An 18,248-nucleotide genomic window follows, 5' to 3' on the forward strand; every position below is an offset into this window, starting at 1 on the left:
ACCCAGGTTGGAGTGCAGTGGCGTGATCTGACTCACTGCAACCTTGGCCTCATCCTCCCACCTCAGCCTCCTGAGTAGCTGGTACCACAAGCGTGCACTACCATGCCCAGCTAATTTTTTGTATTTTTGGTACAGACAGGGTTTTGCCATGTTGACCAGGCTGGTCTTGAACTCCTGAGCTCAAGTGATCCACCCGCCTTGGAATCCCAAAGTTCTGGGATTACAGGTGTGAGCCACCGTGCCCAGCCCTACATCTATCTTTTTTTTTTTTTTTTAAACTAATCCCTTTCTTTTGGGAATTTAAGCTGTTTCTCAATTTTTGCTTTTTTAAAGAGCAGTCTGGTGAATATTCGTGTAGCTAAGTGTAAGCCCACATTCTTTATTAGTGTCTTAGGATAAATTCCCAGAGGCAGAATTTCTGGGTGATGGGTAATTTACATTGTCACCAACAGTGACAGTGCCCTTGATCAGATGAAGAGTTTTAATTAAACGTCACACCAGAACTCCATAATCTTGTCTCAGTCATGTCATCGCTGCTCAAAACATTTGGTGAACTCTGTTTGGTGATCCAGGCTATGACTCATATAAGAAAATAAATCTTAATCTCTCATCTTGCCTTTGATCTTTGACGTTCAAGAAAATCTAATTTACCACAAAAGGACAAAGACAGCAACCATGGCAGATTTTCATATAGGTGTGCCACCAGAGTCAGGAGGAGATAGGGAAGTGTTTCCCAGACTGTTCTGAATAGTGCCAAATCAGAAAATAATTCCTCTAAGCCTTTTTGGAAATTAGAATGGAACTTCCCTATCATCTGAAGACTCCTTATGGATTGAACAAGGAGGGCCCTCTTGACTGGTTTGTCTTTCTTTTTCTTTCTTTCTTTCTTTCTTTCTTTCTTTCTTTCTTTCTTTCTTTCTTTCCTTCTCTCCTTCCTTCTTTCCTTCCTTTCTTCCTTCCTTCCTATCTTCTTTCTCTTTCTCTCTCTCTCTTTCTCTCTCTCTCTCTTTCTCTCTCTCTCCCCCTGCTTCCTTTTCTTTTCTCTTCTCTTTTTTCTTTCTCTTTCCTTTCCAGGGTCTATGCTATGTTGCCTAGGCTGGTCTCAAATTTCTGGACTCAAGCAATCCTTCTGCCTTGGTTTCCCAAAGTGCTAGGATTACAGGCATGAGCCACCTTGACTGGTTTCTTCCTTAAAGGTTCCTAAGCTTCGCCTTTTTTTTTTTTATCTTAAAGATGGACACAGAGATCTAAATATTAAAACAATTTATTTATTGGAGTTTCCTCATAGAAGGGTAAGAGAGACAGTTGCACCCGACTGGGTGCTTAGTATTTCTATAGAGTGGCTTAAGCATGGCAACTGATTAATGAGAGGAGCAGGAGATGACTTGCATTGTTTTTACTAAGATAATATTTTGTTTTGTTTTGTTTTTTTTTTTTGGAGAATGGCAGATTGGGTTTATTGAGGGAGGCGACTGAAAGGAACTCAAATCACCCCCTTGGTACTGCTATTTATATTACTGCATTGTGTGGAAATCCTTAGTGGCAAATAAAGCTTTGGGCTGATGTTTAAGGCCCTCTACAATATAATCTTAACCTGACTTTTCTAGCTTTAACTTCGCCTACTCTTATACAGACCTGAATGGATGCTGCACATCCTGTTGGCCCAGCTGCAACTTCAGCCACTGCTGCAGCAACCAGTTTTGTGCAGGTGTGGCTGATGGCTCTGGCTTTGGCTGCCTGACGTTTCCTGGATCCTGCAGCGTGGCACAGGACACATTTGCCTCCTGGTTGCCTTCTGGACTTGCAGGGTACTTACCATGATAGGGGGTACCCTTTGATGAGCTGGGGATGGGAACTGGAGGGTGAAGACCTCCCTCTTCTCTCTCTCAGTGGACAATTCTGAGGTCCTTCTACACAGTGCCTCAGAAGCCCCCAGCGGGATTGAGCCTCAGTTACCTAAGGCAGTGACCGGTGGATAATGCACCTGTGCTGGCTTTCTTTCCTCACCTACTCCCCTCTTCAGTCCTTCAGTCTGTTGCCTGGAATCACTTTCCTGAATAAATGTCTTTTTTTTTTTTTTTTTTTTAGAGGGAGCCTCGCTTTGTCGCCCAGGCTGGAGTGCAGTGGTGTGATCTCGGCTCACTGCAAACTCTGCCTCCTGGGTTCAAGCGATTCTCCTGCCTCAGCCTCCTGAGTAGCTGGGATTACAGGCACATGCCACCTCGCCTGGCTAATTTTTGTATTTTTAGTAGAGATGGGGGTTTCACCATGTAGTATACACCATAAGAATGTGTATACCTTTGCCAGGATGGTCTCGAGCTCCTGACCTCAGGTGATCTGCCCACCTTGGCCTCTGAAAGTGCTGGGATTACAGGTGTGAGCCACCATGCCCAGCATTTCCTAAATAAACTTCATATAAGCTTTGTCTCAGGCTCTGCTCGCTTTGGGGAAACAACAGTCACCACCCTATTTGCTGTTTTTTGATGATGTTCCTTGCTCTTCATCTATTCAGTTCTTTAATACTTGCCTGGGGAACATCTAGTATGCTCCTGGTCTGGGGAAGGGCCCTAAAATATAAAACGGAATCAGTCACAGGCCTTGCTCTTCAGGAGTTCTTGGTTTAAGAGAGAGAGAGAACAGACAGCTTAAAAAAAAAAGTCAGTGTATCACAAGGTGAATGCTATTCCAGAGAACCAAGAAGGAAGAACACAGGAGACAGGACAGCTGATCTGGCTTGGGGTATCTGAGGAGGTTTTCTCAGGAGCATCTTTTAAAGGATGAACAGGAAGTAGTTTACAGGAACAAGGTGGGAAAAGACCTTCTGGGCTGAGAGACTAGTCTGGGCAGAGACACAGAGTCATGAAAGAACTCGGTATGTTTGTGAACTGTGGGAAGTTCAGGGAGACTGGAGCTGAGGGTGCCTAAGGAATGTGCTATAGAGGAGTCTGTCAAGACCTGGGTGCCTGCTACACTCCGAGAGGTCAGCGAACGGGCCCTCAGTGGCTTCTTTTGCGTTGATGGCCTGGTCTGTATTTCTGCACTAGGTGGCCCTCTCATTGTCGCCATGACTGCTGGCCAGTGGACACCTGCAGGAATGGACTTGGGGTAGGCCTGAGGCTCCAGTCTGCTGGGGTGCTCCTGGGAAACTGAGTCTCGCCTCACCTAGTCTCATGGTAATGTGCAAGGGTTGTTTTGCATCAGCTTCTTGCCACTGGGGAGAGCCAGCCTGCAGCCAGAGCTTCCAGCACAGCCGGAAGGGGCTGGGAGGGTGTATCCATTTCCCCACCCACTGTAAGAATGTGTCTACCTTTGCCTGGGAGCAGACTGTGCAATCTCCTGCTCGTGTGTGTCTCTGTTTACTTTGCCATGAAACAATCCTGTGTGGGTCTGCTGGGGTCTTCCCTCCCATTGACCCCTATATCTCGTCGGGTAACCATGCATCTCCTGACTCAGGGAAAAGACAGTGACTTTTTAAATATTAATTAATTAATTAATTTTTTTTTTTTTTAGACACAGGTTCTTGCTCTGTCACCCAGGCTGGAAGTTCAGTGGCATGATCATAGCTCACTGCAGCCTTGGACTCCTGGACACAGTGATCCTTCCACCTCCTGAGGAGCTGGGACTATAGGCACACACCACTATGCCCCGTTACTTTTGTTTTGTAGAGACAGGGTCTCGCTATATTGCCCAGGCTGGTCTTGAACTCCTGGCCTCAAGTGATCCCTGCCTCAGCCTCCCAAAATGTTGGGATGACAGGTGGGAACCACCGCACCCTGCTGAGACCAGTGAACTTTTAAAGTCGACTAGTGGCTGGCCGAATCAAGTGGTCCCCTCTTTGGGAGTCTGAGTCAGCAGTAGTTGGTAAGGAGTAGAAATCAAAGGATACACAGAGAAGATGCTAGGCAGAAGTAGTGAGGATGGGAGGAGAGCAGAGAGAAGCAGGGTGCTGGCAGCAGGAGAAGCAGACTGAATGTGGCTGAGTAACACCGATGTGCCAACACCAGCGGCTAGGAGATAGTGAGGCTTCAGACCCCAGTGGGGCCTGGGTGAGCTTTCCATTTCTGAACCACGCTCCAGAGTGCCAGAAACCTGCTGGTGTGGCTGGTCCTGTGCTCCAGGAAGTGAAAATAGACACGCACTTTCCTATTCCTGTACATATCCTAACATGGAGTAGCGTCAGCAGAGACACTGCCTGGCCGTGCTACTTCCCACCATGTAAACTTGAGTAAGTAACTGAGCACTCTGTGTCTCAGTTTCCTCACTTGTAAACTGGGCTGTTACTGGTGTCTGCTTCATAGGGTTGTTTTGATGCTTGAATGAGTTAATGGACATAAGATGTGGAGAAGGGCCTGCTGGTGCATATGAAGTACTCTGTAAGCAGGTAGCGGTCTGGGTCTGGGCAGGACACCCAAATTGGGTAACTGAGGAGAGGCTGAGAGACTATTTACAAAAGTATAGGTCAGATGAAGGGACAAAGGATGGTGGAACACCATGGGGTATAACTGGCTGAGAAGTCTTTAGTACTCCTAGGCCTGATGAGGCGAAGGGAGGAAGTAGTTATCAGACACCCAGCAGCCTCAAAACGGGGTGACAGGGCAGGAACTGTGGGGGTCTGGACAAGAGTGCAGCTGGGCCAAACTGGCCCTACAGGGCAGGAGTGGAAAGCATACATACTCTTAAGACTTCTCCCTAACTCTGATCTCCTGCCCATGATACCCAAAGGCCAATCCGATTGGAGGCCAAAGGATGAGGCTGTTAGGTGGTTACAAAATGCAGAGGTCAGCCTGCCAGGCCCAGAGCAGTTGGTGAGGCATGGAGCAGGGATCTAGGAGCCAGTGCAGCCTCTCCAGCACAAACGTCGCCAATGTTGGCTGCAGTATTGTTATTACAATAGAGGCCTGTCACTTGAGGCCTTGACCGAGTCGCCATTCCTTGCAAACAAAAGAGACTTACAGAGGCTGGGCACGGTGGCTCACGCCTGAAATCCCAGCTCTTTTGGAGGCCGAGGTGGGCGGATCACATGAGGTCAGGAGTTCGAGACCAGCCTGGCCAACATGGTGAGACCCCGTCTGTACTAAAAATACAAAAATTAGCCAGGCGTTGTCACAGGCACCTGTAATCCCAGCTACTAGGGAAGCTGAGGCAGGAGAATCACTTGAACCCAGGAGGCGGAGGTTGCAGTGAGCTAATGCCACTGCACTCCAGCGTGGGTGACAAGAGCAAGGCTTCATCACTCCCCCCGCCTCCCCCCAAAAAAAAGACTAACAGAGAAGAGCAACGGGAGCTCTGCAGGGAGACCTAGGGGACCACGCCATTCCCGTGGTCATCATCAGGTACTCTGTTTACCAGCTCTACTCTGTTTACCAGTCTCCCGCACTAGCTGGGAAAAGGTCTCTGGGGCAGGGCAGAAGTCTTTTCCTCTTTATAACCAGAGTGTCCAGCAGAACCAGGGACTTGTCACTGAGGGCTCTGTTGAGGTTTAAGGAACCCCTAAGAACCTGCTACTCCAGCAGATACGAGAGGGAAGCACTTAGGGCCTTAGGGGAGAACGCTGAGTCAGGGAACAGTGTGTGCTGCTGTTGCGTGTGTGTGCTTGTGAACATTCACATTTTATACACGTCAGAGAGGAATTTGAAGGCATTGCCTGTTTTGGGCTGAGGAGGCCAGGCCCCAGATGAGGCTCCTCCCTGGAGCCCCTCTTTTGTCAGCTCCCATTTGTGCCAGGCCCTGGGCTTCCCTGGATCTCACAACTCATTGCAACCCTGTGGAGTTGGCAGCGTGCCTGTTTTGTGGACAAGGACGCTGAGGCCAATGAATTCACAAAGGTAGCGGTAATTAGGAGTGTCTGAATTTGAGCCCAGATATGGCTTGAAAGCCTGAGTTCTTTTATTTTTTTGAGGGGAAGTCTTGCTCTGTCGCCCAGGCTGGAGTACAGTGGCATGTTCTCGGCTCCCTGCAACCTCTGCCTCCTGGGTTCAAGCAATTCTCCTGCCTCAGCGTCCTGGGTAGCTGGGATTACAGGTGCCCGCCACCACGCCCAGCTAATTTTTGTATTTTTGGTAGAGACGGGGTTTTGCCATGTTGGTCAGGCTGGTCTCAAACTCCTGACCTCAAGTGATCTGCCCACCTCTGCCTCCCAAAGTGTTGGGATTACAGGCGTGAGCCACCGTGCCTAGCCAGCCTGAGTTCTTAATCATTGAGCTAGTGTTTCCCAGTGGAGATATTGCAGGTCATCACTTGAATTTTTGTCACTTCTGTGTATTTCCTGTTTATCATTTACTTAACATTTTTCTCGAAATTGTCTTTTTTGGTACTTTAAACAAGTTTACTTGAAAAGGAAACTGTATCACTACCATAAACGGAGAGCTAGAATCACCTACTGTAAATAGAAGGTATCATAAATATAAACACAAAGGAATTCTTGGTCTCCAGCGTGGCCAACTCCAAATTCTAGAGCAGAATGATTTTGAAGTAACTCCATTCATTTTAATTGCTTTGTTGCCTTGAGAGGCCTCTCTCTCCTCTATCTGTCTGGGCTCTAAGATAGGTAAAATTGGATTTGATCAGATGGTAGCCAGAGGTGTGCTGGTAAATGTTTAACAACTGGTGCTCCAGAAATTAAATTTTTTTTTTAACACATGCAAGTGTCAGATAAATCTTACTGATATAAAGGAATTGTAGCACCCAATGTACAAATAATAAGAAATTATACAGTATTCTAAACTGTAAATTCCATATAGCTTATTGATTCCTTCAGAATGTTTTCATTGCTTTTTGCTGAACCATTGTATCTGAACCTTGTATTTTCTTGAAACCTTGGCATATATTGTATGCCAACCTGTGGTTGATACTGACAAACAAGCAATTATGACATAAATGCTGGTTGGTACCAGTAAGATTAAAATGAGGAAGCCTTAACTTTCAGATGTTTGTCAAAATTTCACTGGTTCATCAGTGTCATCAATGATGTGAGTGACTTCTTTATTGATTTGGGCAATAGTTTTTGACTGCTAGAAAAATATTTCTTTAACCTTTTTTTCTATTTGCAATGTAATGGTTCCAAGTATGACATAATTCTAAGTTAAAGCTGTATTATTAACATTTTCTTTTCTTTTTTTTTTTTTTTTTTTTTTTTAGTAGAGACGGGGTTTCACTGTGTTAGCCTGGATGGTCTCGATCTCCTGACCTCATGATCCGCCCGCCTCGGCCTCCCAGAGTGCAGGGATTACAGGCGTGAGCCACCACGCCCGGCCCTATTATTAACATTTTCTTCCTCATTTTCTTAAGTCTAGACAACAACTAATAAATCAAGCCCCAATTTGTTGCTTTTGCCACTTTCTAAGTACTAAATACTGCTACTGTTAAATATATACTGTTAAATATAATACTGTTAAATATAACTTATTTAATTATAAATCTAGAATTTAATTTTTAATAATAGCTGTGTTTATCAACTGGCTCTCAAGATTCCTAAACATTTGACTGTTGCAAGTTGGTATGTGCCGGCTCCTGTGTGCCACTGATTATGGCCCTTATCTTGAAACCAGGCAAGCTGCATATGTTCCCCTTGGGGAGTCACCATCCAGAATAATTTCTACTCTTTTTAGACGTAAACACGCCGCTGTGCTCTGCTCCAATAAAATAGCAAAGTTTTTCTCTCCTCGCACTTTCTCACCTCAGCTCCTACTTTCCTTCCCCGGACTCCGCTCCCTGGATATTCCTTGAACACACGAGACATGCACACCTCAGTGCCTTTGGACTTGTTATTTCCCCCGCCTAGAATGCTTTTCCTCCAATTAGCTGCATGTTTCATTCCCTCACCTCCGTCAAGCATTTGCTCAAATATCACTCTGTTTATAACTGCGATCCCTCCTCTCCCCTATTCCCCTACTGACCACCCCTTCTACCTGCTTTATTTTTCTCCATAGCATTGACTATCTTCAATGTATTATACTGTATAAAATCTTTGTGTATATTTTGTTTATTGCCTTCTTCTCTCCATGAGAATGTAAGCAACACAAAGGCTAGAGGTTTTTTGTTTGTTTGTTTTATTTTGTTTTGAAGACAGGGTCTCACTCTGTCACCCAGGCTGGAGTTGCAGTGGTGAAATCTCAGCTCATTGCAACCTCCACCTCCCGGGTTCAAGCAATTCTTGTGCCTCAGCCTCCTGAGTAGCTGGGACTACAGGCTTGCGCCACCACGCTCGGCTAATTTTTTTTTTGTAGTTTTAGTTGAGACTGGGTTTCACCATGTTGGCCAGGCTGGTCTCAAACTCCTGGCTTCAAGTGACCTGCCAGCCTTGGCCTGCCAGAATGCTGTGATTACAGGTATGAGCCACCATGCCCAGCCAAGGGCTAGAGTTTTTGTACATTTTGCTGGATCCTTTGTGTATGGAACAGTACCTGGCATAGTGTAGGGAAGCAGTATGTATATATGTGTGTTGGATAAATGAATGAATATATAATATGTAATATATAATAGAAACATTCTTACATTGCCTCTGATGAAATGCTTATGTCTCTTTTAATCTATAGATTCTCCTTCTATCTCTTTTGCTTTCTTGAAATTATTTATTGAAGAACCCAGGTTCCCCATAGCGGAGTTTCCTATAGTCTCATTGCAGCCCAAGAATATAAGCTGCTCAGATTCAGATTTGATTTTCCTTTTTACAAGACTGCTTCAAACCAACCAGGGAACTATTGGGGAAAAAACCCTGATGGCTTCATAGTTGATGGTGGTGATGGGTACATCTATAACACAAAGGACAGTGTCTGTCTGTCATGTAAATTTATATATATATATACACACACACACATATGCATGAGGCAGGGATCCAACTTCATTCTTTTGCATGTGAATATCCAGTTGTCCCATTTGTTGAAACAATTATTCTTTCTCCATTGAATTATCTTGGCACTCTTGTCTAAAAAAGGGAAGATTTTAAATTAGATTTGTGTGACCAGATTTGCTTCTTTCATAACTTATTTTGGTGGAAACATTGAGAATTCTAGTCAACATCTATTCAGCTCCAAGGTGGAAAATCCATTCAAACTGGCTCAAGTTTGAATAACGGGGGCTCCTACTGCCTAGACTGTGGTCTTGAATCATTGTTTCACACTAAAGAAATCAAGGTTCCTTGAAGACATCGTTGATTACATGTTGAGTGCAGGAAAAGAACAAGATGAGCCTGGAACATCAGAGGCTATTTGTGGTCATGTCAAAAGCACTCAGGAACCAAGCTGAATATGCATTTGTCAGGCCAAGATGGAATGATATGAGTATCAACAAGGATAATAATGGCAATGAATTGAAATACATAAAAAAGTTAAAATCCATGAATTCATAATGATATTCTTTTTTTTAAGAGACATAATGATTTTTAGTTTTTGAGACAGGGTCTTGCTCTGTCATCCAGGCTGGAGTGCAATGGTGTGATCTCGGCTCACTGCAACCTCTGTCTCCCAGGTTCAAACGATTCTCCTGCCTCAGCCTCCCAAGTAGCTGGGACTACAGGCATGCACCACCACACCTGGCTAACTTTTGTATTTTTAGTGGAGACGAGGTTTCACCATTTTGGCCAGGCTGGTCTCGAACTCCTGACCTCAGATGATCTGCCTGCCTTGGCCTCCCAAAGTGCTGGGATTACAGGCATGAGCCACCATGCCTGGCCTGCCTGATATATTTTTAAAATGTTACTTCATTGGTTTTATTTTTGGAGGATGCTAAAAAACTACCTCATTGTTTTGAAAACTGATAAAGGAAAATAATCAGGCATTTATGTTATCTTTCCCTTGTAAAATGTACCTTAGGGTAAACAAATAGTTGAAAAGAGGAAGTTTGTCACTATAGAAGTTTTCGAGTTCATAAAGAAGGAATGATTTGAAAGATCATTCTGTAATTCCTAACAAGTGAATATGAGCCATCAATGGCTGATAATATCACTAAAAGAGACAAAGAGACAGAGTTAGAGGAAGAGAGCAACAGGCATTGTCCTTTGTGTTATAGACATACACATCACTACCATCACCTATGAAGCAGTCTTCTTTTTTTTCCCCCCCAACAGTTCCCTGGTTGGTTTGAAGCAGTCTTGTAAAAAGAAAAATCAAATCTGAATCTGATCAGATGATATTCTAGGGTTGCAATGAGACTATAGGAAACTCTGCTATAGGAACCCTGGGTTTTTCAATAAATAACTTCAAGAAAGGAGAAGAGATGGAGGGAGAATCTGTAGATTAAAAGAGACATAAGCATTTTATCAGTAGCAATGTAAGGATCTTATATATGTATCCCAGTTCAAACAGACTGTATATCAACCAGAGAAATGTGACCTCTGACTGGATATTTGATTATATTAAAATTTATAATTTTTATAGATGTAAAAACAGTATTGTGAGTATGTTTCAAAGTCCTAATCTTTAGATATTCTATACTGAAACATATACAGATGAAATGATATGATGCATGGGATTTGATTCAAAGAAATCCACACGTGGATGTAGGTGAGGGTATAGATGCAGCACAGCTGGCCAAGAGTTGATAACGGTTGAAGTTGGTGATAACACATCAAATTCATTACATTATTCTCCTTCCTTTTGAAAATTTACTAATAAAATGTTTTTTTAAAAGTTATACATCTTGGCTGGGGCAGTGGTTCACGCCTGTAATCTCAGCAGTTTGGGAGGCTGAGGCGGGTGGATTGCTTGAGGTCAGGAGTTCAAGATCACCCTGGCCAACATGGTGAAACCCTGTATTTACTAAAAATACAAAAATTAGCCAGGCATGGTGGCAGGTGCCTGTAATTCCAGCTACTCGGAGGCTGAGGCAGGAGAATCGCTTGAACCCGGGAGGTGGAGGTTGCAGTGAGCTAAGATGGCACCACTGCACCCCAGCCTGGGCAACAGAGAGAGACTCCATCTCAAAAAAAAAAAAAAGTTATACATCTTAACAGCAATAATCATAAAATTAAGCAAAATTAGAATGAGGGAGAAACTTTGTGTGTTACTTTCTTCAATTTTGGTGGTGGGAGTGAATAAATATGGTCTAAAATTGAAAAAAAAAGTGATAAGAAGAATTAATTGTGAAGGCACAGCAGGCTGTCTCCAAGATGCCTCAAAGCAGGAAATGGAGTGTTTCTGGGCTCCCTGGGGAGGGATTAGGACCTGGCAGGGTGGGCGGCAGTGGCTGCTCCCTCCACCCCTCGGGGCCTCTTGCTGTCAAGGCTTTTCCTTTGCTAGTGTGCTGACTTTCCAGGGCTGTGTGACTCTGGTGCACACCACTGACTGTCTTTGACTCTCTCAAGAGAATCTGACTGGTGGCTGCTCAGCCAATGAACCGCTGGCCTGGGTAAGGTCTTATCAGCTGTGGCCTGCATTAAAGTTTGTGGGTGTGTGAATTAGTCGGGGGTTTGCATGGGGTGTTCCAGGAACTATGGGCAGGGCAAATTCTCTAGAAGAAGTAGTTTTTATTGTGGACAGGGTTCGTCCTGAAATTTAGCTAGTATGAGGATGGATTAAAGGATAGATTAGAATTAGGGACCAGGCAAGACACTGCTGAACTTTGATATTCACTCGGCACCTTCTACGTGTCTGACCTTGTGTGGGTGTCAGGAACGCGGGGACAAAGGAAGTGTGAGAGAAGAATAGCCCTGAGAAGTGGATGGGAGGTGGACAAGGCTGGACTTAGGCATTGAGTGGATTGGTCTTGATCCAGGAGAGGCTGATCTCTTGGCACATCCTCCTAACTACCTCAGCCTTGCAAAAACCTACCCAACACCCAAGGCCCAATGCACGCGCTGCTTTCTCCCGGAAGCCTTTTCCAATCCTCTTTTGAACTCCATAGCAATTTGTATGTCCTTGTCTTAACTTGCTTTGCAAACGTAGTTGATGTAGTTGTGGTTGCATATTTCATGCTACTGTAAGTTGCTCTTTGTTTGATGCTTTCAGACTTCTGCTAGACTGTAAAGTCCATATCTGAGTCACTTTTGCAGGCAGCAGGGCTGTTGGAATGGCTACATTCCTGAGTGTAAATCCCATTTTCACTGCTTACAAGCTGTGTGACTTTGGGCAAGTTACTTAGCCTCTCTGAGCCCCCACCTTCTTGTTTGTTAATGGGAGTGATAATACCCCCCTCAAGGTGTTTTGTTTTGAAAATTAAACCATATCAAGGTTATAAAGTACAGGACCAAGCACAGGGCAGTTGATTGGTGTGTATTGAATTGAGGAGGAATAACTCGGATCTTGAGGGATGAGCAGCATTAGCATAGTGGGCGAGATAAGGGAAAGGGAAGGGCATGCTCCAAGCTGTTCTCTTCAGTCCCTCCAGGGGAGGGGGCAGCGTGCGGGGCCACACTCTGGACAGGGCAGCTACTCCTCACATTGTCAGCAGAAGCCACTGCAGTTCTAGGACTCAGGCAGCCACACTCTTGTCCAGTGTAATGGAAACTGCCTTCTGAGCTGCATGCACCCTTACTTGATATCAATGTACCAGGGACTCAGATCTGTAACTAGAACAGCACTTACAGCTTGTCTCTCAGGGAAATGGTGTTGGATGGTCCTCAGGAATATTTCATCCAGGTTTTCATGGAACCTAGAAAAACACCACAGCTTGCTAAGGTGTAAACCTCTCAGATGCCTGGGATGTTCTAGACTGAGCTGCAGCCAGTGCCTTTCTCCTGTTCAGGGCTGGATATGCACAGACTCCCTCACCAGGGCCTTCTAAACATAATTTGCTTCAACCCTTGCTTGTTGGCACAATTTTTTTCCCACCTCTCTCTATTTCAATAATGGCTGCTTCCTGACCATCTCTACTGCATAAGTAAGTAATCTGCCCTGGAAACTTGTCTTTCTGATTACTTTGCCCCCGCTGTGATTGCCTCCTTCTCCACATCATCCATTTCGCTCTCTCTTTTGGATCCTTCCCATTGGCACAGTGCCATGCTCTAGTGGCTCCAATTTTTAAAACGCAAAATAAAAATCTTTCATTGATCCCACTATTCTCCTGCAGCAATTGCTTCATTTCTCTACGTCTTCTCTGTGGAACTTCTTAAAAGCCTTGTCTATAGCAACTTGTCTATAGCTCTATAGCTATAGCTCCTGCCTCCTCTCCTCACCCATGCCCTGTTCTCTCCCTCACCTGCTCTCCTCTGGGCTTCTGTCTTCTCCACTCCATGAGACTGCTCTTGACATCTTGCCATGACCTCAATTGTCTTCTCAGCGGCTAACTCCTCTGTTCTACTTGAGCCAGATTTTTTCCTGGGGTCCTGTGATGCCGTACTGTCTAGGAGTTCCCCTCATCTTGATGGCCACTTCTTCTATCCACCCTCATTTCCAGGCTCTGGCTCCTCATGTGACCGCTAAAAGGTTGGCAGTCCCAGGAGATAGGCCTGAGTCCCACCCTCTTTTCTGTCTGTATGCACCTCCCTCCATCGCCCAGACCCCCGGGTCTTCTCACTTCCACCCCACAGCTTAAACACCATACATATAGTGATGGTGCACACATTTTGGTATTTCCATCCTGGCCTTTCCTCAGAGCTCCAAGCTCATACAAACAACTGTCTGGTTGATGTCTTCAGCCATGTGTCTCTCTAGATTTCTGCCCTATGCTGGCTCCTTCACTAGTCTCTGCCCCAATACATGGAACTTCTTACCCATTTACTCAGGATGAGAGCCTAGGAGTGATCATCCTTGATTCTCTCTTTTCCTTATTCCTATAATCATCACCCCTCTCCCACCCATCCAACTTTTTAGCAACTCCTGTTAACTCTACCTTGAAAACGTAGCCCAAATGTGCCCATTTCTGTTAATCTCTACCTTTGCTCACTCTGTCCAAGCCATAATTATCTTTCAATGGGTGAAATGCAATAGCTTCCAAAATGCTTCCATTCCTGCCCTTTATAACCATTGTTTTTGTTGTTTTGTTTTGTTTTAATTGAACACCTACAGCTCTTTTTAAAAACCCGAATCCCATCATCCATGCTCCTTGAAACTTTCCAGTGGCCTCCCATTGTACCTGGAAAGAAAGCCAGACCCCTAGCTGGCCTCACAGGGCAAGGCTCTAGCTCCTTACCTGCCTCACCTCAAAGCATTTTCCCTGCTGGTTCTGCCTCAGGCCTCTGCACTTGCTGTTCCTTTCTTGCTGCAATGCTTCCCTCCAGGTGGTTTTTACCTTCACTTGCATTCCTCAGCCTTCCCTGGTTATTCAATCTACAGTATTGGCAGGTGACATCACTTGTCTCAGTGGCTATATGAGAAATACAAGAGAAAATGAGGCAGTGAGGTTGGACTGGGTCAGAGGTTCTCAACCCTGACTGTGTGCTGGTCCCTTCTGGGAAGCTTTAAAAAGCACACAGAAGCTCAGCCTTACTGCCAAGAATTCTAACTTAGGTCCTGGCATTCTTTAAAGTTCCCCACATGATTCTAAAGGATGTGTGGGGTGATAACCTTTGATCCAACCAGTGCTTCCCAAACTTGAACATGCATCCACATCACCTGCATACTGTGTTAAAATGCGGATTCTGGTCAGGAGGTCTGGGGTGGAGGCTGAGATGCTGCATATCTAACAAGTTCCCAGGTGATGCTGATGCCGCTGGTGCACAGACCACACTTTAACTAGTGAGGGTCTGAACGATTTCTAGGTCTCCATCCCCTTCTAGCATGCCATGACAGTGGGGAAGGCAGTTCCAAAGCACAGGTGGTATGTTCTGTATTCACCAAGCATCCTGCACCCCTCCATCTTGTTCATCTTTATCTGTTACAAATAAGCAATATTTCTGCTGATGGTCAAAATATGTGAAAGCCAAATAAGAATAATGATGGATCACGTGATATGGTGAAGGGGCATGGACTCCACAATGGGTTCATATTCCAATTCTGTTTCTTACCAGCTGTGTGAGTGTAGGCAAATTACTTAATCTCTCTGAGCCTTCATTTCCTCAACTCCAAAATGGGGATAATAAACACTGCTTATTTTATTGAGAGGATTAAATGGGTTAATACAGACAAAGCACTTTGCACACGATAGGTACCTAATGGATGGCAACTGCTGTGATCTTGGTGTACTTTGCAAATTGATCTAATCTTGTAATCCAATTGCTGCAGGTCACAGGAACCTTGATCTGTGCTTGCTGCAAGGATCATCAAACATAGAGCGGAGTCGGCCTTTGATCTGAATGTCAGGTGACTCCATGACATAAGAAATTTCAAGGCACAGAAACTTCAAACCAGCCTTAGTGACCTTGCCTGGAGGATGACAGGGGCAGAGAAACCCTTTGTTTCTTCCCTTCTCTGGATTGTTAGATTATCTCCCCATCTCTGTTCCCTGCCTACTTGCATAATTTCCCCAGGGACTTTTGGTACAAAACCAGAAAACCTTAACTCTTAAAGTGTTGACTTCAATGCTGCTCTCACACTAGCCTGTTAGTAGTTATTTATTCATTCAGACATTAATTGGGTGCCTAGGTGCCAGGGACTTCATTGTCTCTATTACCCTGCAGGTTGTCAAGGGGAAGCAGGCGCTGAACAATAAAAAAAAATATGTAATCACAATTGTGGTGCCATGAAGGAAAAGAAATAGGGTGCACCGCAAGAGAATATTGAAGAGCTGTGATGCCAATGATTTTCATGTCAAAAGAGCCTCTGTTTGCCTATGTGTAGGATACATTGGAGCAGGCAGGAAGAAGGAGGACAAACAGGAGCCCCAACAGTGGTCCTGGGCCAGATGGTGGCAATGGAAATGGGGAATCAAGACTGGGAGCCACTTCCCTTAGTCATGGTAAAATGTTGGCTTGTACTTTAAGCTGTTTTGTAATTTTTTCCCTTTTACTCAATACAGAAGACACCATGTCATCATCACAGAAAATTCTAATCAGCAGTGTGGTTTGGGGCCAGTGTGTTTCCCTCTGTAGGTCTTACTTGTTTATTCTGTAAAATGGTAGTGGTGGTGGGTGTTGGTGTCAATGGGATCAGGTTCTTTCTGCTTGTCATTTGAAGACTCCAAGACACATTAACGGTATTCGCAAATAAGAGATTTTAAGCTTCAAATTAGTAGAAGGTTTAACAATATGGGGAATTAGATTTCTCCCTTTAAGCACTCTTGCCTCCCTTTCACAGGTCAGTGAAATTATAATCATACTTTCAAGCACAGCCTGCATGAATCAGGAAGGTTCAAGGCCACAGGCCTCTCAAGCCAGAGCCACAAAGCAAAACTGGTCTCTCTACCCAGGCACCACCCCTGGCTCTAAACCATGGGAATCTGAGAGGTAGCTGGAGCATGACTCACCTGCCAACACTGATAGACAGACACATGCTGGGCCACAGTGATACCAGAAACACCTCGTACAAAGGCTGGCAGGAATGATTTACATACCTCAACCTAACATTGAATAGCTTGATTGTCTCACAGAAATTAGTACTAAAGTAAAAACATTTAGAAAATAAACCTTCAAATGTTGCAGATTAGGAAACTTAAGACCAGAGAGGTCAACTGACCAAGTTAAGGTCACATTGCTGGCTATTTGGCAAGCCCCAAGAACCTGAATGAAGTTAGATACAAGGAGAATTTCTTCAAGAAAATTACTTTGGGTGGTATTGTAAAGGAGTTGCTTGATGCTGCTAAAAAAGACACTCAGCCATTAGTTTGGATGTGTCAGTTGAGGCCGAGGTTCTAGTTGGCAGAGTTCCAACATAGTTGATGCTTCGGTGCCTCTTCTCCGAAGTATTTCCCATAATGCCCTGGACAGTTCCCTCTAAGAACTCCACTGTCTCAATCCTTTAAGTCTTCTAGATTCAGGGAAACCAAGACCAGTTCCTCCTTACAAGAACACTGGGAACCCCTAATCTCAAGGTTGGTTGGTTTTTTTAAAAAAATTAAAAACGTAGAACAATGCAATTAATAATATACCATATACCCAGGTTCTAGGCACCCAGAATTAATGACTGTTAACATTTTCTCCCAAGGTATTTTGAGAACCCTTTTTTCTTTAGAATGACTCATGCGTCATAAGACACAGGCTTAATCTACCATCGTTTAATTGCCAGATTACCAAATTAGAATATTAAACTAGGACAGGAAAGATAAAATATTCTTATTTTTTAAAATATGATACTTAAGTGGACCACGTGACGAGTTTTGACAAATGCCTATCATTGCTTTTCTTTTTTTTTCTCACTTTTTTTGAAAGCAACAAGCCAAGGAATATACTCATCATGTTTTAAATTGCATTTGCAATTGGAACTGCATAAAAAGGCATTTTAATTTACATAATCTTTTTCTGCTGTTTTCACTTCCTGTTAAAACAGGGAATAACCTGGGGATTTTTATTTTCTGGTAGAAAATGCACAGTTTCAAGAAAGTCAAGAGTAAAGGTTAAGTTTACAGATTTCCAGTGACAGAGATGAAAGGGAACTACGTAACTCTGGAAAATAAAAGTTCAGAGTTGTGTTGCCTACAACTTTTTCATTTGTTAAGTTCTAGGAGCAAGTTTGAATGGGGAATCAAGAAGCCTGAATTATAGAACCAGTGCTGCCAGTAATGCACTGTGTGGCTGCTGGCCCATCACTTTACCTTTTGGGGCTAAAACTCTTTTTGTCCTTTTGGAATAACTTGTGTCCACTTTCTCCTTCTTTATGTCTTTTGTTTATAGGTTTGCCTTTTATGCACTGTTAACCAATTAGTCCTGATTCCTCTACCACACGTAATAAGAGGGTAAGCCGTGGACATGAAGTGATGCTGCCAAGCTTGGCTAGTGTATGTACACTGCACCTTGCGTGGGTGCCGTGAGGGCCCTGGAGGCCATATCTGGACTGGCTCTGGTCCTGAGGGTCAGAGTTCACCTGCTCCTGGATCCTAGTTTCACCTTCATAGGTCCCTCTGTATATTGACTTGAAATGTGACTTTCTTAGTGATAAGAGTTGTGGTTTTTATTCATTCACCACAGATGTTGTAAACCCCTACTTTTGTGTAGGGCACTGTTTTTCACTTTTACAGAAGAGGTTACTTTAGCAATTCTTTGAATGTCAGAGCCCTGTGCTGGCTAAAAACTCAATGCTGTATCTCACTTAAAAAACAAAATCAACTCCAAAGCCATCACCTCCATTTGGTAGTATGCTAATGAAATTGGGACACTGAGGGCTGGGTGTGGTGGCTCATGCCTTAATCCCAGCACTTTGGGAGGCCGAGGCAAGTGGATCACTTGAGGTCAGGAGTTCGAGACCAGCCTGGCCTCATCTCTACTAAAAATACAAAGATTAGCT

This window comes from Gorilla gorilla, chromosome 2 (assembly GCF_029281585.2).
Source record: "Gorilla gorilla gorilla isolate KB3781 chromosome 2, NHGRI_mGorGor1-v2.1_pri, whole genome shotgun sequence".
NCBI classification, from domain to species: Eukaryota; Metazoa; Chordata; class Mammalia; order Primates; family Hominidae; genus Gorilla; species Gorilla gorilla.